Source organism: Nicotiana tomentosiformis, chromosome 4 (genome assembly GCF_000390325.3).
Source record: "Nicotiana tomentosiformis chromosome 4, ASM39032v3, whole genome shotgun sequence".
Lineage (NCBI taxonomy): Eukaryota > Viridiplantae > Streptophyta > Magnoliopsida > Solanales > Solanaceae > Nicotiana > Nicotiana tomentosiformis.
Genome location: NC_090815.1, coordinates 92,663,718 through 92,691,307, shown reverse-complemented (window position 1 = coordinate 92,691,307; position 27,590 = coordinate 92,663,718).

Here is a 27,590-nt window from a genome sequence, read left to right as displayed (position 1 = left end):
CTCTGTTATGTCTTCAACCTCCATTCTCTTTTCAGCTCCTTCCAATCTTGAGAGGTGGTCTGCCACTTGATTGTCTGTCCCCATTCTGTCACGAATTTCCAGATCGAATTCTTGTAGCAAAAGAACCCAGCGAATCAAGCGTGGCTTTGACTCCTTTTCTATCAAGTACCTAATTGATGCATGGTCAATATAAACAATAACTTTTGAACCAATTAAATATGACCTGAATTTGTCGAAGGCAAACACTACAACCCACATTTCCTTTTCCGTTACAGTGTAATTGAGCTATGCACCGTTGAGCGTCCTGCTTGCATAGTAAATCGGGTGCATCATCTTGTCTTTTCGCTGCCCCAAGACTGCTCCTATAGCATAATCACTGGAGTCGTACATGAGCTCGAATGATTGCTCCCAGTTGGGTGCAACAATGATGGGTGCAGTTATCAGTCTCTTCTTCAGCTCCTCAAATGACAACCTGTAATCATTAGAAAACACAAAGGGCTGATCCTTTTCAAGAAATTTACATAAAGGATTAGTAATTTTGGAAAAATCTTTTATGAATATCCTGTAGAACCCGACGTGCCCAAGGAAACTTCTCACTGCCTTGACCGAAATGGGCGGTGGCAATTTCTCAATCACATCAACTTTAGCATGGTCGACCTCAATTCCCTTACTGGACACTCGATGCCCCAAAACTATTCCTTCTTGTACCACAAAATGGCACTTTTCCCAATTCAGCACCAAATTTGTCTCCACACATCTTTTGAGCACTATTCTTAAATTGTGAAGAAAATCTTCGAATGAATCCCCCACCATGGAGAAATCATCCATAAATACCTCCATAATATCCTCCACCATGTCAGTGAAAATGGCTAACATGCACCGCTGGAATGTAGCCGGTGCATTACAAAGTCCAAAGGGCATTCTCCGAAAGGCAAAGATGCCATATAGACAAGTGAAGGATGTTTTCTCTCTGTCTTCCGGGGCTATTGAGATCTGGTTATACCCCTAATATCCATCCAAGAAACAGAAGTGGTACCGCCCAACTAACCTGTCCAACATTTGGTCAATGAAAGGCAATGGGAAATGGTCCTTTCGAGTGGCTATGTTCAGTTTCCGATAGTCCATGCAAATCCGCCACCCCGTGACTGTACGAGTCGAGATCAACTCGTTATTCTCATTTTGTACGACCGTCATTCCTCCCTTTTTTGGCACACATTGGACAGGACTGACCTAGTGGCTGTCAGAGATGGGGAAGATGATCCCCGCATCCAGCCACTTGATTACTTCCTTCTTTACTACTTTCTTCATATTTGGGTTCAGACGTCGTTGATGTTCCCTGGAAGGTTTGTGCCCCTCTTCCAGAAGAATCTTGTGCATGCAAAAGGCTGGGCTGATACCCTTTATGTCTGCTATGGTCCAACCAATGGCAGTCTTACATTCTTGCAATACCTTCAATAGTTGCTCTACCTGCACAACTAGCAAACCGGATGATATAATAACAAGCAAAGTAGAATTAGGCCCCAAGAAAGCGTACCTGAGGTGGGCTGGAAGCAGTTTCAGGTCCAGTTATGGTGGCTCCTCTATTGATGGTTTTGCAAGTGGTGTTGCTCTCTCTTCTAAGCGTAGGGGCTCGAACTGAGGTTCCCTTTTCCAGAATCCTTGACCTTCGAGAGCCATGACCCACTCTGCCAACCCTGCACCGTCCATCTCTTCCAAATTCATCAAGCATGCTTCTAGTGGATCCTTGACATTAAGGGTCTCATCCTCTTCTTGCTGTATCACATCTACGGCCTCCACTACTGAGCAGTTTGCAAATTCAAAGGGTCTCCTCATGGATTGTTGAACATTGAATATTATTTCTTCATTGTTCAACCTCATTTTCAACTCTCTAGTCTCACAATCAATTAATTCTCTCCCAGTGGCTAAGAATGGCCTTCCCAGAATGATGGGTATCTCTTCATCCACCTGACAATCAAGAATAACAAAGTCAGCAGGTAATACAAATTTCCCTACTTGTACTAGCACATCATCAAGAATTCCTGTCGGTCTTTTGACTGTGCGATCAGCCAGTTACAGCAACATTGAGGTCGGTCTAGCTCTGCCAATGCCCAGTTTTATATAGATTACCAAGGGCATCAAGTTTATGCTGGCTCCCAAGTCACACAATGCTTTCGCAATAACATAACTCCCAATAGTGCATGGGATAGTGAAGCTACCTGGATCAGACACCTTTTGGGCCATAGGTCTTGTCACTACCGCGCTGCAGGTCTGTGTCAGAGTTACAGTGGACAGGTCCTGGAGGTCAAATTTCCGCGACATCAGGTCCTTCATCATTTTTGCATACCCTGGCATTTCCCTCAAAGAATCCATCAGTGGAATATTCAATTGAATCTGTCGAAGCATTTCCATGAATTTCCTGTATTGATCATATTTCTTTTGTTTTTCCAATCTCTGAGGGAATGGTGAATGAATCAATCTCTGTCCATTACTTAATGTATTTGCTTTGTTGGAAGCTTCTGGCACAAGGGGTGCCATCTATTCTGAGACTTGTTCACCGTCCTTCTCCTTACCCTTGTCAACCTGTGCTTGTTCAATTACAACCTCGGTGAGCTCTGCTGACTCATCTGCCTCTAATGTAACTGGAGTAGTTGGCGTAGTCTCTCTCCTAAATTGAGCAACTTCTTGCTCTCTGTCTAAATCTCTTCCATTCCTGAGACTCACTGCCATTAGCTGATTTGGGTTCTATTCCTTTGGGTTAATATTTGTATCTGCAGGCAATGTTCCTTGGGGGCGATTGTTCAAGGCCATAGACAGCTGTCCCAGTTGAGTTTCAATGCCTTTGATTGCTTAATCATATGCTGCTAACTTTTCTTGCATCTTACCATTTGTTCCAATGAGTTGTTGCAGCATACCCCTGACTTCTACCATATTGTTGTCATGTTGTTGATGATGTGGTTGGTAGGCCAACTGTTGCTGGTGCTGCTTATTATAGCCCTGCTGCCTTTGATAAGGCACAACTTGACCTTGTGGTCGTGCACCTCCAGAATTGGGGTTATGTTGTGGCAGGTTGGGTTTGTACTGCTGGTTTGGTACTGGTCCCCATTGTTGCCCACTTTGCCTCTGACCTCCAAAATTATTGACATAATTCATGTCTTCTCTGATGCCCTGATTGTCATTCTCTCCACTCCACGATCACACATATGACTGGTTTATGCAAGGAGTGCACAATCCTCCATTCATTGTATCAACAATGTGCACTTGCTTTGTACCCATCTCATCAATTATCTTTGTTAGTATGCTCATCTGAGTCATGAGAGTGGCTATGTTCTCTGCATGGGAATTGTTTGGGTCAAGAGCAACATAATACACTATTGGTGTAAGTGTCGTACCTCTAGCCATCCAGCCTGAATTTTGAGCCATCTTGTTAAGAAGAATCTTGTACTCTGTGAATGTCTTACTCAAAAATGCACCCCAAGCTGAAGCATCTACATTGGCCTTCAAACTATCTGCTAAATCCATGTAGAATCTCTGTCCCAGCATCTGATCTGGAATGCCATGGTGTGGACACTTCACTAGCATACCCTTGAACCTCTCCCAGGTTTCTTGTAAGGACTCAGTTGGTTTTTGCCTGAACTGCAATATCTCATCAATCTACCTTGCAGTCTTGTTGGGAGGATAAAACTTGTTTAAAAATTGTTTGATTAATTCTTTCCAAGTGAAAATGGAGTTTATTGGGAGTGAATTCAGCCAAGTTTGAGCCTCTCCAGTCACAGAGAATGGAAACAATAATAGCTTGATGGCTTCAGGAGTCACATTCAACTGTCTTTGGGTCACACATATTGATAGGAAGTTCTTCAGATATTGTTGTGGGTCTTTAATGTATGACCCGGAGAACAGTCCCTTATTTTGCAATAGATGCAATATGTTGTTGGTGATCTGGAATGTCTCCGCTTGTATCTGAGGTACAAAAATTGCGGTGGCTAAGTTATCAGCAGTTGGTTATGCCCAATCATATAGAGCAGCTTCTGGCACAAGAGGTGCTACCACTCCATTGTTTGGGTCAACCCGATTATTTCGATTGTTTTCATTGACATCGTCCATGTTGTCCATTTCAATTTCGAGTGTGTTTTTGTTATAACTGTTTATTCTTCTTGTTGGCTCGATTTAATGCCCTAAATGCTTTCTCGGTGTCTGAAAGTCCTTCAAAAAGTTCACCATCCCTCGAAGAGCTTCTAGGTATACACCTGAGTCACAAGAGAATTCAAACGCGATAATTTCAATTAAATTTTTTTTTAAACACCGTAAGAAATTGATCCAAACTAAGAATCCTAATAATTCTTCTAAGTTGTAATAAATAACACCGTTAGTTCCCTGGCAACGACGCTAAAATTTGATCACGCCCAACTATGCCTTGTAAGAAGGACTAAGCGGTCGCTGCAAATATAATCCGATTCAAGTTCGGAGTCGAATCCCACAGGGAACTAACCTATTTACTACAACCTTAAATAATGCTAATGATAAGCTCAGACAATTTCCAGATGCAATAGTTTTATGAATAATCAATAGAATTTATTTAGCCAAGAAAAAATGACAATAAAATTAGCAATAATCAAGACTAAAATTGAATTCAAGGGTAAAAGGATCTAGGGCTATTGATTTCCCCAATTGCCGGATTAATTCTCAACTCTTTAGCTATAATCTCGCCGTAATACTCTATGAGGATTATGAGTTCCGGGCTACCGTAATTATCTTTCGATCAATTATGATAATTTACTAGAAGCATTCTCTCGAACTACTCTAGTTAACAATTTATGCAACTCAGAATCATTCCACCAAAGCTTCGTTATTTCTAACCTCACTTTTAAATTCAAGTTATTAATCTCTTAACTTCCCCAAAAGTGGTGTTGTTCAACAACAATCTAACTAAGTGTTCTTTCTCAAGCAACACAAGGCGAATAGACACGATTAATCGAGGGCCCTTTCAATTAACCACAATACAATACGTAATTGAACAATCATAGAACAAACACGGCTCAATTATAACAAAATAGAGTCAAAACTTCATCCAACAATTGGTTCCATCAACCCTAGATAACAGATTTAGCTACTCATGCTAATGAAAAATAAATCACTAAAATAATTCATAATCAACAAATAGAAGTATCAAGAAGAAGATGAAAACTCTTAGGAATTTTTTCGTCTTCTCCCCCTCATTCTTGCCTCTAAAATCTTCTAAAAACAGCTATCTCTCACTTCTGGGCGAGTTTAGGTCTCATATAGGTTTAGGTTTCATATAGGTTTAGGTTAGTCGCCTAGAAAATTACATAATTAACCCTGCGTGTTTGGCTTTCGTCCGCCCGTCCACGGCCGCGGATTTGGACTGCTTCACTGCCTTGAGTTCGCGGACCAGTTCGCGGCCCACTACGCGGCCGCGCACCTGGAGGGGTCGTTTCGCTTGCTTTTCTCGCTCCTTTTCGACCGGGCTAACCTTCGATTGCGCTTTCACATTTCATGTTGACTCCAAAACACTCGTTAGCTCCCTCCTAGCTCGGAGTAGCTCCTGCAAAGCATCAAATTCTTAATTAGAGCATTTTGTTATCTTTTAGCATTCAAATATCAATAAAGTACGGCTAAATTAGAGTGTAAGTTGTGTCTAAATTGCATGAATATAGCCTACTATCAGTATGTAAATTTCTGGAAACTAAAAGAGTTTAATTTTTAAAAAGGTGCAGATCTTCGACGCCCGATTGACCAAATATGTCATCAATTGATTCATGAATCTCCTTTGGTTATTAAAGTTGGTACACTTTGCATTTCTTAGTACTAAGCAATTACTACTATTTATTATGAAAAAAGGCCATGAAAAAAAATGAACGTACAAAATGGAAGTGGTTGAAGTCCTATATATTTGTTGCTGAGGTCGATAAACCAAATAATTCTTGCTTCGTTCTTTTCTTTTTAGTTATTAGTGACCAACTATTCTGAAGAATATGTGTTTGAATGAGTTGGAGCCGGTCAAGCCATACTTGTTTTGACCACCTACCTTTCTGGACTCCTGTGACTTCTATTGATTTTTGATAAAGAACAAATTAATGTGACCCTAAATGTACGTAAAACAAACTTTTAAATTGAATTATCCAATCTATTTGGTAACAAAAAAATGGTTTTTTTTGTGTGTGTGTGTGGGGGGGGGGGGGGGGTGACATTTGTTTCCCTAAAATATATAGTCAATCGGTTTTCTTTTTTCTTTTCCTTCTCACAAACCATTATATTTTAAGGATCTAAATTATATTTCAGCTTAGTCAAAGAGATTTCCTTCACGTTAGGTTCTTGAACAAAACTTACCATGTTTTAAATGCACATGTACCCCTATAGAACTTGCCGTGGTTAAATTAATCAGTGTGCATAGGAACTATAAAAGCACTATCAACACCTTATTTTCCGGTGTTTCCATGCCGAGGGACGAAGTGCAGAAATAGCCATATTTAAGATCCTATTTAACAAATAACTGAAGTTTATAAAAATTCAATTTAACCGCATCAAATATAGGTTGGTGTGTATGGGTAAAAATCGGGCTCATGATACACTCCGGCCTTCAATAGGGTAAAACGAGCTCGAGATATGATTGTGAAAGATCGGAACCGATGCAAGGATATCCTCGAGTCAGATTACTGGGGGCGGACCCTCGACCCTCGATAATATTGGGGTCATGATTCGAGATTGACCTAAAACCTGAAGGACTTCGGAGAGCGTCGCCGGGCAATCAAGCACGGCCAACAGGAGGACGTAATATCTGTGACCGGCCGGATATCACAACGGGGATCTCGACACGTATTGATGTAGAACCGGCAATCAATTAAATAGAAGTTTTTTTTACCTTTTATAGAGTTATACTTAGAGTATTATTCCCCTACTATATAAATGGGGTCTGATAATTCATTAAACACGTTGTAAAACGCATTCCAAAGTAACATACTATTATTTTCACTATTATTCTAAGTTTTTTTTTCATTCATCAATATTGACCATTGTGAGCCCGGATTGAAGGCAAATAGCTCACTAAGGCTGAAGACATCCCCCTGCGCGGTTTGAATTTACTGTATTTCTATTTGTTCATTTTAATCCAATTTATCGTTTTGTATCAAATTAACTGTGTATCCTTAAAATCACTTACAAATTTAATTGTTATCCGATTTTGAGGGTAAACAGTTTGGCACCCACCGTGGGGCTAAGGATGTTAGTGGCAATTTGATACAAATTTCCATAACACGCCTCACACTTGTTCTTTGAAGTGTCTTTGATTTTAGGTGTGCGTTTAAATTGTCAAACTTCCAATCTGCCCCTCTAAACACGAATGCTGAGTCTGGCCACCATGGCGAGAACAACAATATAGCACCCGGTAACAAGGTTCCCCCCGCCAATCCTAATGGAATTCCAGTCGCGGACCCGATCGACGCCATCTCACATGTGGCTATCAACACGAATTTGCCCACCGATCCTGAGAACAGCGTCCGCGGGGGAGTCCGACCGGTAGCCCAAAATGCTTGTGAAGGTGAAGGGATGGGATCAACTTACGGGTGATCTTCGAAATGCTGCAGGCAGCGATAGCCCAACTGCAGAACCGAAGCCGCGCTCCCAGTAGGGTTGAGCCCGAATCATCCCAGGAAAACACTCGCAGAAATGAACCAGTCGCAGATAGGCCAAATGAAGCTGAACCGGGGACCAACCCCGAGATAATAAAGATGACCGAGTAATTGAAAAAGTGGGTGAAAACAAAAGAAAAGAAAATCGAAGCCAACGACAAGAAGGTGGAGACTTACAACTCCAAGGTCGACCAAATACCCGGAGCGCCACCGATATTGAAAGGCGTAGACTCCAAAAAGTGTGTTCAGAAACCGTTCCCTCCGAGCGCGGCCCCGAAGCCGATCCCTAAAGAGTTCTGCATGCCTGAAATTCCTAAGTATAAAGGGACAACTGACCCAAATGAATATGTGACCTCATACACGTGTGCCATCAAGGGGAATGACGTAGAAGATGATGAGATCGAATCTGTCTTGCTGAAAATGTTCGGGGAGACCTTGTCAAAAGAAGCTATGATATGGTGTCACAACTTACCCCCCCAATTCTATTGACTCATTTGCCATGCTTGAAGATGCTTTTATAAAAGCATATGCCGGAGCCATCAAGGTCGAGACCAGGAAATCGGACATTTTCAAGGTAAAGCAAAGAGATAACGAGATGCTCACGTAGTTCATGTCAAGATTTTAAATAGAACGGAAGGACCCCTCGCCGGTGGCAGATGATTGGGGCGTTCAGGTCTTCACCCAAGGACTCAATACTCGAATCTCGTTGGCTTCGCAGCAGTTGAAGCAAAATCTGGTAGAATATCCGACCGTAACTTGGGCTGATGTGCATAATCGGTATCAGTCAAAAATTAGAGTCGAAAATGATCAGCTTGGGACACCTTCCGGGTGTGTTTATCCTGTCCGAGCTAGTAATATGACCAAAAGAGATATTGATCGTGAACCAAGGTCAATTAGGGATCGATATCAACCGTATAACGGTGATTGTAGGGGTAGCAGATCCAGACGAAACCCTGTGAGAAATGAAAGGAGAAGCGATTGGAGTCAAAATAACCGGGGACTCATGAGCAAAAATGGTTTTGACAGGACCATCGGGCCTAAGGAAGCGCTGAGGTTATCAGAGTACAACTTCAATGTCGATGTTGCTGCTATCGTATCCGCCATTGGACACATCAGAGACACCAAGTGGCCTCGACCGCTACAGTCTGATCCAGCCCAAAGGGATCCCAACTTAATATGCAAGTATCATGGCACACACGACCACAGAACAAAGGATTGCCGACAATTAAGGGAGGAGGTAGCCGCTTATTCAACAACAGACATCTCCGGGAGTTCCTGAGCGATCGAGCCAAAAATCATTTTAGGAATAGAGATTCTAATAAACAGACTGGGGAGGAGGAACCTTAACACATCATTAACATGATCATCGGTAGGGTCGACGTTCCCTAGTGGCCGATGTTAAAGCGTACCAAAGTATCCATCACGAGAGAAAAACGGACTCGAGATTACGTACCAGAAGGAACCTTGTCTTTCAACGATGAGGACGTTGAAGGCATCATGCAGACCCATAATGATGCACTGGTAATATTTGTACTCATAAATAAATCTCGAGTTAAGCGTGTATTGATTAATCCAGGTAGCTCAACCAATATCATTAGATCGAGGGTCGTGGAACAACTGGTTTGTAAGACCAAATCGTGCCTGCAGTCAGGGTTCTAAACAGATTCAATATGACATGCGAGACCACTAAAGGGGAGATAACATTACCGGTGAACACTGTCGGGACCATTCGGGAAATGAAGTTCTGCATGATTGAAGGGGACATGAGGTACAATGCTTTGTTCGGGAGACCATAGATTCACAACATGAGGGCAATACCTCGACATTGCACCAGTTGCTGAAATTCCCAACGCTTGGTAGAATTAAAACAGCTTACGAAGAGCAACCAACCATAAATAAGATGTTTGTGGTCGACGAGGTGATCCCGGTATCCGTACTTTAACATCAAAGGGTCCGAACCCGATGGACAAAGACGAGACCAAATAGCAATTATCGATATCGGCCTCGATGGAACCGGGGAAGTAGGGGATGGATGAAGACGATGACTGCGGAGTTCCCAGGTCTTTCATAGTCCCAGATGATTCTGACGCCACCAAATCAACAGTCGAAGAACTAGATCAAGTCATATTGATCGGACACCTGCTTGATCGTAAGGTACACCTGGGCACGGGGTTAAGTCCCGAGTTCAGGAAAAAACTCATTCAATTCCTTATAGCTAACATAAATTGTTTCGCTTGGTCCCATCTTGATATGACAGGGATTCCGCCGGAGATAACCACTCACAAGCTAAGCCTGGATCCGAAGTTCCATCCAGTCAAGCAGAAAAGGAGACCTCAGTCCGAAGTCAAGCATGCATTCATCAAGGACGAGGTATCTAAACTCCTTAAAATAGGGTCCATCCGGGGAGGTTAAATACCCGGATTGGTTATCAAACGTAGTAGTAGTCCCTAAAAAGGGATATAAATTAAGAATGTGTGTAGACTATAAAGACTCGAAAAAGGAATGCCCTAAGGACTCTTTCCCCCTGCCAAACATCGATCGCATGATCGATGAAATGACCGGCCACGAGATCCTCAGTTTTCTCGATGCCTACTCCGGGTACAACCAAATTCGAATGGACCCGGACGACCAGGAAAAAACGTCCTTCGTCACTAAATGTGGTACCTACTGCTATAATGTAATGACATTTGGACAAAGAAATTTTGGTGCCACGTACCAACGCTTAGTAAATCGGATGTTCGATGAACAAATAGGAAAATTGATGGATGTTTACATTGACGATATGTTAGTTATGTCCCTGCGAGCAGAGGAACATTTGAAACATTTATAGGAAATCTTCAACATATTGAAGAAGTACAACATGAAGCTGAACCCGGAGAAATGGGCATTCGGAATCGGGTCCGGAAAATTCCTTGGGTTCATGGTGTATAACCGGGGAATCAACATTAATCCCGATAAGATCAAGGAAATCAAGGACATCACCATTGTGGATAGTGTCAAGGTCGTACTAAGGCTAACCGGGTGCATTGTCACTTTCGATCGATTCATCTCGAGGTCCTCCGATATGAGCCATCGGTTCTTTTCACTATTAAAGAATAGGAATAACTTCTCGTGGACCCCTAAGTGCCAACAGGCCCTGGAGGAACTTAAGCGGTACCTCTTGAGCCCGCCTTTGCTTCATACTCCGAAGGCAGACGAACAGTTATACATGTACCTAGCAGTATCCGAGGTAGTGGTAAGTGGAGTCCTAGCCCAAGAAGAGGAAGGTATGCAATTTTTTATCTATTTTGTTAGCAGAACTCTGGGCGAGGCCGAAACTAGGTATCCTCACCTAGAAAAATTGGCGCTCGCTTTGCTAAGTGCCTCTAGGAAGTTAATGTTATATTTCCAATGCCATCCTATATGTGTTGTGACTACTTACCCTCTGAGAAACATAATGCATAAGCCCGAGCTCTCGGGACGATTGGCCAAATGGGCCGTGGAGATTAGCGGGTACGATATCGAATATCGACCCCGAAGCCATCAAATCACAAATTTTAGCGGATTTCGTGACCGGCTTCACGCCATCCCTAATTCGTGAAGTTGAAAAGGAGTTACTATTGAAATCGGGGACCTCTTCCAGAATCTGGACCCTTTTTACGGAAGGTGCCTCGAACGCAAAGGGGTCCAAACTTGGCATCGTGTTGAAACCACCGACGGGTAATGTAGTTTGACAATCTATTAGAACTGTAAAATTGAATAACAACGAGGCCGTATATGAGGCCATGATTGCAGGTATTGAACTGGCTAAAAGTCTGGGGGCCGAGGTGGTCGAAGCTAAATGCAATTCTCTCCTCGTGGTGAATCAAGTCAATGGAACGTTCGAAGTCAAAGAGGAACGAATATGAAGATACCTGGACAAGCTATAGGTAACGCTACATCGGTTCAAGGAATGGACTTTGCAACATGTACCTCGGGATCAAAACAGTGAGGCCGATGCTCTTACTAACTCGGGATCGTCGGTCGATGACAGTGAATTCAACTTGGGAACGGTCGTACAACTCATGAAATCGGTAATGGAGAAAGGCCACGCTGAGATAAACTCGACAAGATTAACCTGGGACTGGAGAAACAAGTACATATATTACCTGAAGACCAGAAAACTACCCTCAGATCCTAAAGAATCGAGAGCTTTGTGTATGAAAGTGGCCCGGTTCAGTTTGTCCGAAGACGGACCCTATTTAGAATAGCATTCGATGGCCCACTTGCCATATGTTTGGGGACGGGAGACACCGAGTACATTTTGAGGGAAGTCCAAGAGGGCACCTGCGGGAACCATTCGGGCACCGAGTCATTGGTTCGAAAGATAATCAGAGCCGACTACTATTGGATCGATATGGAAAAAGACGCGAAGGAGTTCGTACGAAAATGCGACAAGTGTCAGAGGCATGGTCCGATGATCCACCAACCTGGGGAGCCGCTGCATTCGGTCTTGTCACCCTGGCCATTCATGAAATAGGGGATGGACATCGTTGGTCCCCTGCTTTGGGCGCCCGGTAAAGCTCAATTTATCTTATTTATGACTGATTATTTTTCTAAGTGGGTGGAAGTCCAGGCATTTGAGAAATTCAAGGAGAAAGAGGTTATTGATTTCATATGGGACCACATAATATGCCGATTCAGAATGTCGGTCGAGATCGTGTGTGACAATGGGAAGCAGTTGATCGACAGCAAAATGAGCAAGTTTTTCCAGGACCGCAAGATCAAAAGGATCCTATCAACGCCCTATCACCCTCGTGAAAACGAGCAAGCAGAGTCCACGAACAAAATCATACTCCAAAACCTCAAAAAAAAGATTGACCGATGCCAAGGGAAAATAGAAGGAAATCTTGCCTGAAGTCCTATGGGTGTATCGTACGACCTCAAAATCCAGTACCGGGGCCACTCCGTTCTCGTTGGTCTACGGTGCTGAAGATCTTAGACCGGTCGAAGTAGGAGAACCGAGTCTCCAGGTCCAATATACGACCGAAGAATCAAATGATGAGGCCATGAGTATGAACCTGGAACTATTAGACGAAAGGCGCAAGGTCGCCCCTATTCGATTGGCCGCCCAAAAGTAACAGATCGAAAGATATTACAATCGGAGAGCCAACCTTTGATACTTAAATATCGGGGACTTAGTGTTAAGAAAGGTGACGTTGAACACCCGAAACCCGAACAAAGGGTAACTGGGACCGAATTGGGAAGGCCCATATCGAAATATTGAGATCACCGGCAAAGGATCGTACAAATTCGAAATGTCAAACGGTGAGCGGCTACCGAACAACTGGAACATAACCCACTTAAAACAATACTACCGCTAAGGTACGACCCCATTCATTACCTTTCTTTAAATATATTACGGATTGGACTAACACTTGCAGGTGACAGCCAAGGAATGATGCAACTATTAGACCTGAAAGCACGCGTTGCACTCTTTTTCCATTGAACCGGTTTTACCCCAAATGGGTTTTCCGGTAAGGTTTTTAACGAGGCAACAGTGGATGGTGCTAACTTAGAATTGAAGACCGACTATGAATCAGAGTCAAGGTTCACATCAACAATATTCGATCCCTCTCAAAGACCGGCCTCGAATACTGAGGACCATCACCTTCGGGTAATAATTTTAGCAAGGGAGGAAACTTCATGCTCAAACAAGTCTGGGCTTGGTGGATGAGTTTTGTTGTAAGGGCCAAACGATCAAATGAACTGTGCCCACATAAATCACTTAAGCCACAACATGAAACTTGTACACATTCTCAATCTTGTATGTTGCACAGAAATAAAATAAAGTTTCTACCTTACGATACATATTTTATTTCTTAAGAACTACTGAATTTTGTACCTTAAGGACATCGGGCCCAAGGGCTACCTCCGTCCGAATCTAAGAGATCATCCCCGCTCACGGACTATCGTCCTGGGTAAGCTCGGACAGCTCGGGCTATGAAGCCCGGGGGTAATAAGCCCATTGGGAAACACTCAAACTTAAAAGGCTACGACCATCCTAGAACGGCCCGGAGACGTCCGAGATCCGTATCCGAAACATAAGGCTTTCAAAATTTCTAAATCAGTTCGAAGGCTACCCTCGGCAAAATTATCAAAAATTCTAAGTAAATACTTCGGGGAAAGCTTTCGGTCATACCAAGCCCCCACGAGTCTTAAGCAAAATAAAATCGAGAACAAAAATTGTTCGGAACTCCAAAAAGGTCCTAATTATTACGTGCTAAGGCATCCAAAATCTTTGCAATCATAAAAGAAAAAGCAAAAAGAAACAAGCCTAAAATTTGCCGAAGGAAAAAAGCCTTATATATATATATATATATATATATATATATATATATATATATATATATATACATAAAAAATTTACAAAGGCCAAACGGCCTCAACGAAATACAAAGTATAAAAATGAAATTTACAAGGCACCTAAGAAGCCCGATCCTCACCGGAACCCGCCTCGTCAACGGAGCCATCGGGGCCTTCCCCGTCCTCGGATTTGCCCGAACCCTCAGAATTTTCCTTATCCTCGGGGTACGCCAGCTTCTTGGCCTCGGCCTCGAGCCTCTTAAAATTATCAAGCTCGACCGATAAATTGCCTCCCTCCGGGACTGCCACTTCAGATATTCGACTATGGCCTTTAGGCATTCCTGAGCTGCCTCAGCATCGGCTTTGTACTGGGTCACCATCTCTTCAGCTTCGGCCCTAGTCGTTTCTGCCTCTAACTTGGATGTTTCGAGCTCCTTGAAAAGGGTGTCCTGGGTGGCAATGGCCGAGCCCAGTTGAGACTGGAGGTTTTTGATTTCACGAGACCGGATCTCAACCTTCTCCTTCGTCGATCGAAGTTGGGCCTCCGCCAAAGCCAACTGCTCCTGGGCAGTCTCCTTTTCCGAAGCCAATCGGTCCATTTTGCCGTTCCACTCCTCGGACATGGCCTTGACTTCATCCATCTCAGCCCGGAGCTGGTCGACCCGATCAATCTTCTGCTGGACCTGAGGATTCTGACAGTTAGACACTGTTTCTAGCTCATCATCACTAACTTCAAAGATTCTTACATGTTCCAACAGGTCGGCATGTTCCTTCTGAGATGCGTCCAGCTCGGCTTGGAGGCTCTTAACTTCTCCTTCACGTTGCTCGTTGAGAAGCTTATACATACCTCTCTTCTCACCAAGGTCTTTGACTTCGGCCTCGAGTTGGCTCAACTCATCCCGTTACCGGAGGGAGGTTTCGTGGTGAAGCACCGATGCCTGCATATACGAAGAAGAGATATTAGAATTATCAAAAGTTAATTCAAATATCATAAGAGATACTAGAATCATCAAGAATTATCAAGAATTACCCGGTTAAGCGCATGTTGTGCTTCGTTGAACATGCATGGTGTGTCTACCTCGTTCATTTTGGCCTGATCTTCTTCGGTCACTAAACACCGGAGATAACTGGCTCTCCTTACGGGGGCGGAAAGGATCTGGGCATCCTCCGGAATGGTGATAATGACGGTCCGCTTCCGACCAGGATCTGTGCTCGAAGCAGGGAACCCGTTGTTTAATTTCGAGCTAGGGCTCGAGCTCACTCCGCCAGCCTCCGAAGGTGGACTTTTTCTTGGTACCTTTAAGCCACCCAACCCGGTAAAATCCTCCAGGACGGATGAGCCTATACCATCAAAAATGCCTCAGAGAGGATCATCCACTCCATGGACCTCCTCATAGAATCGCTCCTTCATCGTTCGGGCTTCATCGAACATTGATTCCGTGAATGAGGGCGATCCCGAAATATCTATAATGCCGAGAGGAGCAGGACCGACATCTCGCGAATCCTTGACTCTCACCTCGCCATCAGCCTCGCAAACATGAGAGGGATCAGCTTTAGTCGTTTCCCCCTTGACTGCCTCTCGTTCCTCGGGGACAGATGGCACATGGTCCATGGAGATGTCGTCCTCCTCGGGCTCGTCTCTGAGCCGGAGGAGTGATTTCGAGTCAAGCACTCGAGAGCTGGAGGTTTCCTTTGGCTTACGAACCAGCCTCCTTCTCGTTTTGTTTTTCCGAGCTCGGTGAACTCAGGGCCTTTTTTCTTTTCTTCTCCCCTGTTGTGGCTCTGGGTTGTCCCAAAGTGAAAGACTCGGCAAGTAAGTCCTCGTCCCCAACCGAGGGCCTAAGCTCGACGGTCTTAGGCAGACCTACAAAATAAAGGTAAAGAAAAAGTAATAAGAACGTAATGCTAAGAGAAGAAGCCTAACTCAAACTACTCAAGAAAAATATCTTACCATGAGAACGGGCCTCCCAACGACCCTTCGAGAGTTTACGACACGAGCGCTCGGAGTTAGGCATCTATGAAATGATATCTTTGACCCACTCCTTGAGTCGAGGAACAACATTTAGGACTCGGTCAACAGCTGCACCATCACGGATACCAATGAGAAAAGAGGGATGAACACGGAATCAACATTCGAAGGGAAAGTTTTTACTTACGTGATGCATTCCACCTCTCGGGGAATGGCCTGAACTCGGCCGGGATCAAATCCGAGATCCTTACCCGGACAAAACGACCCTGCCAGCCTCGATCTCGGTCCTTGTCGATGCTTGAAAATGTGACTTTGCTAGCCCAGCGAACAAGCTTTATCAGTCCCCCCCGGGAAGATCCGGGGACTGTATAAATGGAACAGGCGATCGATGGTGAAGGTGCACGAATCAATTTTATTTAAAAAAAATCGGAGGAGGATCACGATCCTCCACAGTAAAGGATAAATTTGGCCGAGACATACCTAGTACCTCTTGCAGAAATTTATGATGACCAGATCCACCGAGCCTAGCGTAAAGGGATAAGTGTAGATACTTAGGTATCCCTCAATGGCCTCCTCAGGGTCGGGGACCACTATGTCCTTTTCAGCCCAATTACAGTCCTTTCGGACTAAATGGGAGATCGTCTTCGGTGATCGAGAAAATATACCTCGATGCCTCCTCGCACAGACCCTGCACTGAGTAGGGTTTCTTGACCTTAAAGTCATCGGCAATCGAACAACCCCCGGGAATGAACATCTTCAAGGGAGGTTCGGGAGTCGGTTTGTCGATAGCCACGTTAGCAGTGGATCTCCCGAGGTCGACCACATAAAAAGTAGTCTCATTGGTTCCGACAGTCGTTTGGGAGGTAGAAGTAACCTTTTGGGGGACGAATTTTGAGGTTTTTGCCATTGATCTAAGAGAAAGCTTGAAGAAGATGGAAAAGGGTTGAAAACTTGAGGCTTAGATGTGTTGGCTTGAGTAGATGTTGAGTAAAGACTTCAAAGGAATCTCGAATACCAGAGGTAAAAATTCTAGAATGTGAAAGAGAATAGTGAAATCTTGAGGATATGAGGGTATACGGTTTAACATAAAGTAAAAAATGAACGAGAGAGGGGGTATTTATAGTGGTGACGTGACGCTTTACCTCCATGGATAGCCGACCGGTGGTTGACATGCATTTAATGCCATTATGACATGACTAACGAGACGTTTCAGGTTTTTTGTCGTTTATGTCACGGTATATCGAAGAAGGAATCGATATGCTCATGTCGTTTCTCTTCATCTTACTTTCCGAGAAACGAGGGGACTATCTGTATACGGGTAAAAATCGAGCTCATGATACACTTCGGCCCCTAATAGGGTAAAACGAGCTCGAGATATGATTGCGAAAGATCGGAACCGAGGCAAGGATATCCTCAAGTTAGAGTACCGGGGGGACCATCGACCCTCGATAATATCGGGGTCATGATTCAAGATCGACCTAAAACCTAAAGTACTTCGGAGAGCGTCGATGGGCAATCAAGCACGGCCAACATGAGGCTGTAATATCCGTGAGCGGACGGATATCACGGCGGGGATGTCGGCACTTATCAATGTATAACCGGCAATCAATTAAACAGAAGAGTTTTTTTACCTTTTATAGAGTTATACTTAGAGTATGATTCCCCTACTATATAAAGGGGGTATGATAATTCATTAAACACGTTGTAACACGTATTCCAAAGCAATATACTATTATTTTTACTGTTATTCTAAGCTTTTCTTTCATTCATCAATATTGACCATTGTGAGCCCGGATCGAAGGCAAATAGCTCACTAACACTGGAGACATCTTTTCTGCGCCGTTTGAATTTACTGTATTTCTATTTGTTTATTTTAATCCAATTTATCATTTTATATCAAATTAATTCGCGTATCCTTAAAAACACTTACAAATTTAATTATTATCTGATTTTAAGGGTAAACAGTTTGCAAGACTGAAATTGAAAATTGCAAGTCTGCAGTTTCAAACTTCAATTTATGGGTCTAAAGTTGGGGGCTGCCAAGCCTAACTTCAAACCAAATTTCAAAATATAACATATTGCATTATATTTGCAATTCGAATTTTAGATATTTGGGTATGAAGTTAGAGTTGACAACCCCCAACATCAAACTCGTATATCTGAAGTTTCTCAAATTAAATTCTAACCTAGGTTATTTTAATCATTTAATTTAATTGTACAATATTATAATTAGGTAAAATCTACATCGAATCAAATCCGCACTTCAATGTGAAATTTCATAGTTCCTTTTTTATTTTGCATGAAAAAAATATTAAAATTGAGCAATCATGTCGTATTTACCTGACCAAACTTAGTTGGTGACTTTGTATTTCATAAAAATTTCACGAGGCGTATTTGGTGTCCCCCATTTAACAGGTATTCATTTAAAAAACAAAAAAAAAAGCTTAATTGTTATTCAGTTTTAAGAGAACTTCAGGATTCATATTTGTTGTTGTTGTTTGTTCTTTTTCTTTGCACGCCTGAGTCACAATTTTACATGGCGGAAGCAGTGGTGGTGTTATGGTGGTTGTTTTAGCTAGTTTTGGAGATAACATAAGTGGTCCACCATTTTGGGTGGTTCTCATGGCTGTTTCATGGAGTTTTAGTGGACGAGACTAGCGGTGATAATAGAGGTTTAAGGATTTCTCTCATGATGGCTGATTTGGGTGGTCTGTGAAGGTTTATGGCTAGTTTAAAGTGCAAAACGTGAGAGGAAGAAGAAAGAGCTAAACTTGAGAGATCTCTGATTCTGAAGTTGCACTTTGAAGTGATAAGAACTTCAGATAAAACGATTAAAACTTCAGATCCGATTCTGAATCCTAATTGTAACTTCGTATGCGAATTCTGATGTGTATTTCGAAGTGGATAAATTTACAAACAAAAAAATTCAAACAACTTAAAAGTAGCCCCAAAATCAGGTAGTAAATATTAAGGACAGAGTGTCCTGAATATGCACATTCTATTGATAAATTTTAGGACATCTTGTCCTTAACTTCATGTATGCATTGTAAATATTAAGGACTCATGGTCCTGGATTTGTGCACTTGTCCGTGGTATTTCACCCTCTTTTGTAAATAACTAGTCTGATCCACGTACCCATACAATTCATATATAGTTTTTAAAAACATTGATATTATGAAATAATATTTGTAAGTTATAAATAAAAAAGGTATAAGTCTTAAAATTGATATTGCACCAAATATTGTGGCCTTTACGTAATTCTCCATTTCTTTTTAGATAACTAATAGTAGAAGCGTTTGCAAAGGGAAATTTTACAACGGAAGTACCAGATACTATCTCCAGCAAATTGGGGAAAAAAAATACGCCGAAGGATCTAGAATACGCCATCGGCAAAACGAACCCATCAGATAAGTACAATGCTAAAATGCGCCGCCCTATGACGAGTCTGAACTCTGAACTAGTGTTGTAACGGGCAGGAAAGGGAACCGGTTGGTCAACCGCAAGTGTAAACTTTGTATTTTACTACTTAAATTACAGTAATTTTTATTTCTCAGGAAAATTTAATTTTTGTTTTTAATTATGATAAATTAATTTATTTTTTAACTTTAATTTGAGATTCTCAAAGTTAAATTATTGCACGAACACAGAATGTGAATAATATTTTTTTATGGTTAGGTAAAATGTTCTGTGTGGTCTGCTCCCATTGCTGGTTTTGACAACTAATGTTAATCTAGCCAATTAGAAATGTTTGCGTGATGACTCAAAATGTCATCTTTAAATTTAATAAGTAATTCTGTATTCTAATACCTCAAAGAGCATCATTTATCATTCCTTGATTTGCGTGCCCAATCCGTAAAATTTTTCGAAAAGTTTTCATGTGAAAAATGGATTAAAATGTGAAATAGAGCTTTAAAACTCAACTGAATTGACTTTGGTCAACATTTTGAGGAAACGGACCCGGATCGGTATTTTGACAGTTACGGTAGCTCCATATCGTGATTTGGGACTTGGGAGTATGCCCGAAATTTAATTTGGAGGTCCCTAACTCAAGTTATGACCATTTAACGGAACTAGCAATTTAAAGGCTAAAGATTCCAACTTTGACCACGGGGTTGACTTTTTGATATCGGAGCCGGAATCCGATTCTGAAAATTTGAACAGCTCCGTTAAGTCATATATGATTTGTGTGCCAAATTTGAAGTCATTCCGGATTCATTTAATATGTTTTGGCACGAGATTTGCAAATTGAAAAGTTTAAAACTCAAAGTCCGAATCGAGGTGTGAATTGCAATTTCGATGTTATTTGATGTGATTTGAGACTCCGAGTAAGTCCGTATTATATTACGGGACTTGTTGGGATATTTGGATAAGGTCCCGAGGGGCTCGGGTGAGTTTTGGACGAAATTCGGATTGTTTAGAGCATGTTAAAAGCAGCAGGTTCTTGGCAGAACCTAGTGTAATCGCACCTGCGCAATGGTGATCGCAGGTGCGCAACCGCATCTGCGAGAAGCTGGTCGCTTCTGCGACCTGGGCACTGGCCAGTTGCATCACTTCTGCGGAGAAATGGGGCGCAAATGCATGACCGCTTCTGCGAAGGCTACATCACTTCTGCGGAAGAGACCGCTTCTACGGTCGTTTGGTCACTTCTGCGACGTCGCAGGCGCGATAGAAAAGTCCGCAGATGCGGAACCTTGCCTGGCAGCCCTACTTCGCAAATGCGAGATTTTTCCCACAAATGCGTGACCGCAGGTGCGAAAATATAGCCCGCAGATGCGAAAATACTGTGCAGAATACATAAAATCGGGTCTTAGCCATTTTTACTTATTTTTGAGCTTCAAGTCTCGGATTTAGGCGATTTCAAGGGAGATTTTCACGATTTTGAATTGGGTAAGTGTTCTTTAACCAAAAGTGATTATATTTCACAAATCCATGTCTATATTCATCATTTATTTCGGATTTAGTTGGAAGAAATTGGACTTTTTATAAAATCTTTCAAAAATGAAAAGTTAAGATTTGAAGGTCCATTTGATATCGGAATTGGACAATTTTGTATGGTTGAACTCGTATCGTAACGGGTGTTCATATTTCGCGAGTTTTTCTGGGATTTGAGACATGGGTCCCACTGTCGAATATTTTAATGAATTTCGTTTTTATCCGAAAAATTTGTAAATTCATATAGAATTAATTCCTATGATTAGTATTGAATATATCGAATTGTTTGTGAATATATTTGAAGCTTTCGGAGACAAATTTAAAAGAAAAAGTTGTGGTTGAGTAATTGGTTGGAAATTTGCAAAGCGAGGTAAGTGTCGTAGTTAACCTTGACTTAAGGAAATAGAACCCTTAAATGATTTGTTATGTGAATTGCATGTGAACGGCGTATAGGCGAGGTGACGAGTGTCTATACGTCGTCAAATTAATTGTTTGCCTACTTACTTGAAAAATCATAAATTAATTATTATAATAATTTTTTCTCTTCTATTCTTTGCCAAATATTAATTCTTAAATTCCTGTAATAATTGCTACATGCTTATTTGAATTATGTGCATTAATTGCTACTTGACATTTAGCATATTAAATATTAAACTATCTATTTTCTCTATGATTTTCATAATAAATTATTATTTATCATTGTTTGGTTCATAAATAAATTATAATTATTGTGTGCCTCGATACTTAATAATTTCTCATTGGACGTGGTGTTTATTGGAGTAAAGTTTATTACATTTATGAGTTGTTTAAAATTATATTTGGGGAACGGGTTGCACGCCGCAACGGAAATGAAAGTGTGTGTGTGTGTATATATATATATATATATATATATATATATATATATATATATATATATATATATATATATATATATATATATAGGGGGATCGGATTGCACGCCACAACAGACTTATTTAAAAGTCTATATATATACTTGATTGAAATAAATATATGACAGACTTGATTAAAAGGAATATATTGTGAGAGCGGGTTGCACGCTGCAACAGAATTGGATGAATTAATAACGGATTATGACTGCTGAGTTGGCTTCAATTATTATAAATAAGTTACCTGATTTATTTCTATTATTTGTTGTTGTTATTAATATTGCGTACAGGTTAATGTAAGTGAATAGCCTTAGCCTCGTCACTACTTCATCGAGGTTAGGCTCAGCACTTACCAGTACATGAGGTCGGTTGTACTGATACTACACTCTGCACTTCTTGTGCAGATTTCGGAGTTGGTCCCAGCGGCGTGCCATAGACTTGCTCGGATTTCAGCTATTCGAAGGAGACTTGAGGTATAACTGCATGGCGTCCGCAGTTCTGAAGTCTCCATCTATTTTACTTTAGCTGTGTGTTTATTTCCAAACAACTTTATTTTATTCAGACCTTTATTTGTATTATTCTAGAATGCTCGTGAATTGTGACACCAATTCTGGGATGGTATTTAGACACCGTTATTTTTATGGATTATTTCACTATGTTTCAAACTTTGCTTCCATCTTTGTTTCCTTGATTATTAATAATATAAAAATAGATAATATTATTCTAACGTTGGCTTGCCTAGCAAGTGAAATGTTATGCGCCATCACGGTCTGAAGGTGGGAATTTCGGGTCGTGACAGTTGGTATCAGAGCACTAGGTTACATAGGTCTCACGAGTCACGTGCAAGCTTAGTAGAGTCTGAAGGATCGGTACAGAGACGGCTGTACTTATCTCTTAGAGGCTATGAAGTTTAGGAACAATATCAATTCTTTCTTATTCTGTCGTGCGATTTTATTCTATCATCGATGATTGAACCATTCTACTCTTATTCTCTCGCAGATAGTGAGAACACATAATACCTTTACTGATGGACAGGGACCAGAACCCTCTGTGGCAACTATGGCCAGGGGTAGAGGTCGAGGTCGAGGTCATGCTAGAGGCCGAGGCAGAGGCCGAGGTAGAGCTCAGTCCAGAGCCTGAGCAACTGCACCTGTTGTAGAACCTGAGGTGGACCTTCAGGAGGAGGTTCCAGTTCAGAATGTACCAGTTGGACCAGTTCAGGTCCCGGAAGGATTCATAGCCACTCCAGTACTTCAGGACGCTCTAGTCCGTTTGGTAAGTCTTATGGAGGGCGTGGCCCAGAATGGTACATTTCCAGTGGCACCAGCCGTCTCATAGGCTGGGGGAGGAGCACAAACTCCCACTACTCCCGCTCCGGAGCAGATGGCTCCCTAGAATCAGGCTCCAGTAGCCCCGCCAGTTGGGGTAGTTCAGCCAGTTATTGCGGCACAGATCGGTGATAGGCCCACCATGTCTTTTGAGGCCTTATTGAGACTGGATAAGTTTACCAAGCTCTTTTCAGTTCAATTTCAGTGGTACACCTTCTGAGGACCCACAAGATTATCTAGAACGCTGCCATGAAGTGCTGCGAAACATGGTTATAGTTGGGACCAATGGTGTTGATTTTGCTGTATTTCATATGAGGGGTTCCGCCAAGAGGTGGTGGAGAGATTATACATTGACTCGACCAGTCGGATCACCTGCACTTACCTGGGAGCAGTTCTTTCAGTTATTTCTGGAAAATTTCCTCCCTATCACACTGAGAGAGGAATTCCGCAAGCAATTTGAGTATCTACAGCAGGGCAGTATGACTGATACTCAGTATGAATCCCGTTTTGTGGATTTGGCCCGTCATGCTCTCCTTTTACTACCTACGGAGGTAGAGAGAGTGAGGAGGTTTATTGAGGGACTCACTCACCCTATCAGACTTCAGATGGCCAAGGAAACCGGAAGTGAGATTTCTTTTCAGGCGGCTGCTAATGTCGCCAGGAGGATCGAGATGGTTCTTGCACAGGAGATAGGGCAGAGGTCTGATAAGAGGCCTCATCAGTTCGGTGGTTTCAGTGGTGCCTCGTCTGGAGGCAAGGGTAATTTTGGTAGGGGTCATCCTCCCAAACCGTTTCATTCAGCACTTCATATATCTTTCGGTGCTTCAGGGGGTCACGGTCCTATTATGCCTTACTCTAGACAGCCAGTATTCAGTGCACATTCAGCTCCTATCAGTGCATCACCACTCCAGAGTTACTACAACGGTTATCTGACCGATTTGGGTCAGCTTCAGCTTCAGCAGCCGCGACATCAGGATGGGTGTTATGAGTATGGAAACATTGGTCACATCAAGAGGTATTGCCTTAGATTGGCGAGTAACAGATCTCGGCAAGATTCTCGTGCCATCATACCGACACCGGTTGCTTCACCGTCTGCTCAGCCAACTAGAGGTAGGGGTCAGGCAGCTAGAGGTGGAGGTCAGGCCATTAAAGGTGGAGGTCAGACCGTTAGAGGTGGAGGCCAACCAATTAGAGGCCATCCCAGAGACGCAGTTCAAAGTGGTGGGGCCCAGCCCCGATTTTATGCTTTTCCCGCTAGGCCTGAGGCCGAGTCATCTGATGCTGTGATCACATGTATTATTCCAGTTTGCAATAGAGATGCTTCAGTTCTATTTGATCCAGGGTCTACTTATTCCTATGTGTCCTCCTATTTTGCTTCATATTTGGTCGTGCCTTGTGATTCTCTGAGTGCTTCTGTGTGTGTATCTACACCGGTGGGAGACTCTTTTGTAGTAGATCATGTCTAATATTCGTGTGTGTTTACTATTGGTAATCTTGAGACTAGTGTGGACCTTCTACTTCTTGATATAGTAGATTTTGATGTCATCTTGGGTATGGATTGGCTGTCTCCTTATCATGCTATATTGGATTGTCATGTCAAGACAGTGACCCTAGCTATGTCGAGGTTACCTCGGTTAGAGCGGAAAAGAACTTCGGCCATTCTGCCAGCAGGGTTATTTCTTATATGAAAGCTCGGCATATGGTAGAGAAAGGGTGTCTAGCCTATTTGGCTTATATTCGCGATCCCAGTGCGGATGTCCCTTCTATGGACTCAGTACCAGTTGTTCGTGAATTTCCATAAGTATTTCCTGTAGATCTGTCGGGGATGCCATCCGACAGAGATATTGACTTCTGTATTGATTTGGCTCCGGGCACTCAGTCCATTTTTATTCCACCATACCGTATGGCCCCGCCAGAGTTGAAAGAATTGAAAGAGCAGTTACAAGACTTGTTTGATCAGGGATTCATTAGACCTAGTGTCTCGCCCTGGGGTGCACCAGTATTATTTGTAAAGAAGAAAGATGGCTCTATGCGGATGTATAGACTATCGGCAGTTGAATAAGGCCACTATAAAAAACAAATATCCGCTGCTAAGAATTGATGACTTATTTGATCAGCTTCAGGGTGCTAAGGTATTTTCGAAGATCGATTTGAGGTCTGGTTACCATCAGCTGAAGATTAGGGCATCTGATATCCCTAAAACAACTTTTCGAACTCGGTATGGGCATTATGAATTCCTAGTGATGTCATTTGGGTTTACAAATGCCCCTGCAGCATTTATGGATTTGATAAATCGGGTGTTCAAGCCTTATTTGGATTCTTTTGTGGTTGTATTCATTGATGATATCTTGATTTATTCCAGCAGTCGAGAGAAGCATGAGCAGCATCTTCGAAGTGTGCTTCACACTTTGAAGAATAATCAGCTATATGCCAAGTTTTCAAAATGTGAGTTTTGGTTAGACTCAGTTGCCTTTTTGGGGCATGTGGTATCGGCAGAAGGCATAAAGGTGAATCCTAAGAAGATTGAGGCTGTTCAGAATTGGCCTAGACATTCTTCAGTTACAGAGATCCGGAGTTTCCTGGGTTTAGCAGGTTATTATCGTCGGTTCATGGAAGGGTTTTCATCTATAGCAAGCCCATTGGCCAGATTGACCCAGAAAGGTGTCCCATTCAGATGGTCAGACGAGTGTGAGATGAGCTTTCAGAAGCTCAAGACCGCTTTGACTATGACGCCAGTGTTGGTATTACCCACAGTTTCAGGATCGTATACGGTATATTGTGACGCATCTCACATTGGGCTTGGTGCAGTATTAATGCAAGATAGCAAGGTAATTGCATATGCGTCACGGCAGTTGAAAGTTCACGAGAAGAATTATCCTGTTCATGACTTAGAATTGGAAGCCATTGTTCATGAGCTGAAGATTTGGAGGCATTACCTCTACGGTGTCTCGTGTGAGGTATTTACTGATCATCGCAGCCTTCAGTATCTGTTCAAACAAAAAGATCTTAATTTGAGGCAGAGAAGATGGTTGGAGTTGTTGAAAGACTATGATATCACCATTTTGTATCACCCCGGAAAGGCCAATGTGGTGGTCGATGCTTTGAGTAGAAAGGCTGTGAGTATGGGCAGTCTTGTGTATATTCCGGTTGGTGAGAGTTCATTAGCTGCAGATGTTAAGACTTTGGCTAATCAGTTCGAGAGGTTAGATGTTTCAGAACCTAGTCGGGTTTTAGCTTGCACAGTCGCTCGGTCTTCTTTATATGAGCGCATTAGAGAGAGGCAGTATGATGATCCTTATTTACTTGTCCTTAAGGACACGGTGCGGCACGGTGATGCCAAGCAGGTTGTTGTGGGGGAATATGGGGTTCTACGAATGCATGGTCGTATTTGTGTGCCTAATGTGGATGGGCTTCGTGAATTAATTCTTGAAGAAGCACACAGTTCCAGGTGTTCTATTCATCCATGTACCGCCAAAATGTATCAAGATTTGCGGCAACATTATTAGTGGAGGAGAATGAAAAAGGATATAGTTGAATATGTAGCTCAGTGTCTGAATTGTCAGCAAGTTAAGTACGAGCATCAGAGACCTGGTGGTTTGCTTCAGAAGTTAGAAATTTCTGAGTGGAAGTGGGAGCGTATCACTATGGATTTTGTTGTTGGGCTCCCACGGACTCAGAGAAATTTTGACGCAGTTTGGGTCATTGTGGACAGGTTGACCAAGTCAGCATATTTCATTCCAGTGGCAGTTACCTATTCTTTAGAGAGATTAGCTGAAATTTAAATTCGTGAGATTGCCCGCCTTCACAGGGTGACCGTGTCTATTATTTTATATCGAGGTAGGCAGTTTACCTCATATTTCTAGAGGGCTGTACAGCGTGAGTTATGCACGCGGGTGGAGTTGAGTACAACATTTCATCAACAGACAGACGGACAGTCATAGCGCACTATTCAAATATTAGAAGATATGCTCTGTGCTTGTGTTATAGACTTTGGAGGTTCTTGGGATCATTTCTTGCCACTTGCGGAGTTTGCTTATAATAATAGCTACCAGTCGGGCATTCAGATTGCTCCATATGAGGCATTATATGAAAGACGATGCCGATTGCCAGTTGGTTGGTTTGAACCGGGAGAGGCTCGATTGTTAGGTACCGATTTGGTACAGGATGCCTTGGATAAGGTCAAGATTATTCAGGATCGACTTCGCACAGCTCAGCCTAGGCAAAAGAGTTATGCCGACCGTAAAGTTCGTGATATTGCATTCATGGTTGGAGATAGAATATTGCTCCGGATTTCACCTATGAAAGGTGTAATGAGGTTCGGAAAGAAGGGCAAGTTGAGCCCTAGGCTACAGGCTTGCAATACCACCTAGCTTATCAGCGGTTCATCTGGTGTTCCATGTGTCTATGCTCCGAAAATATCATGGTGATCTGTCCCATGTGTTAGATTTCAGCTCAGTCCAATTGGACAAAGATTTGACTTACGAGTAGGAGCCGGTGCCTATTTTAG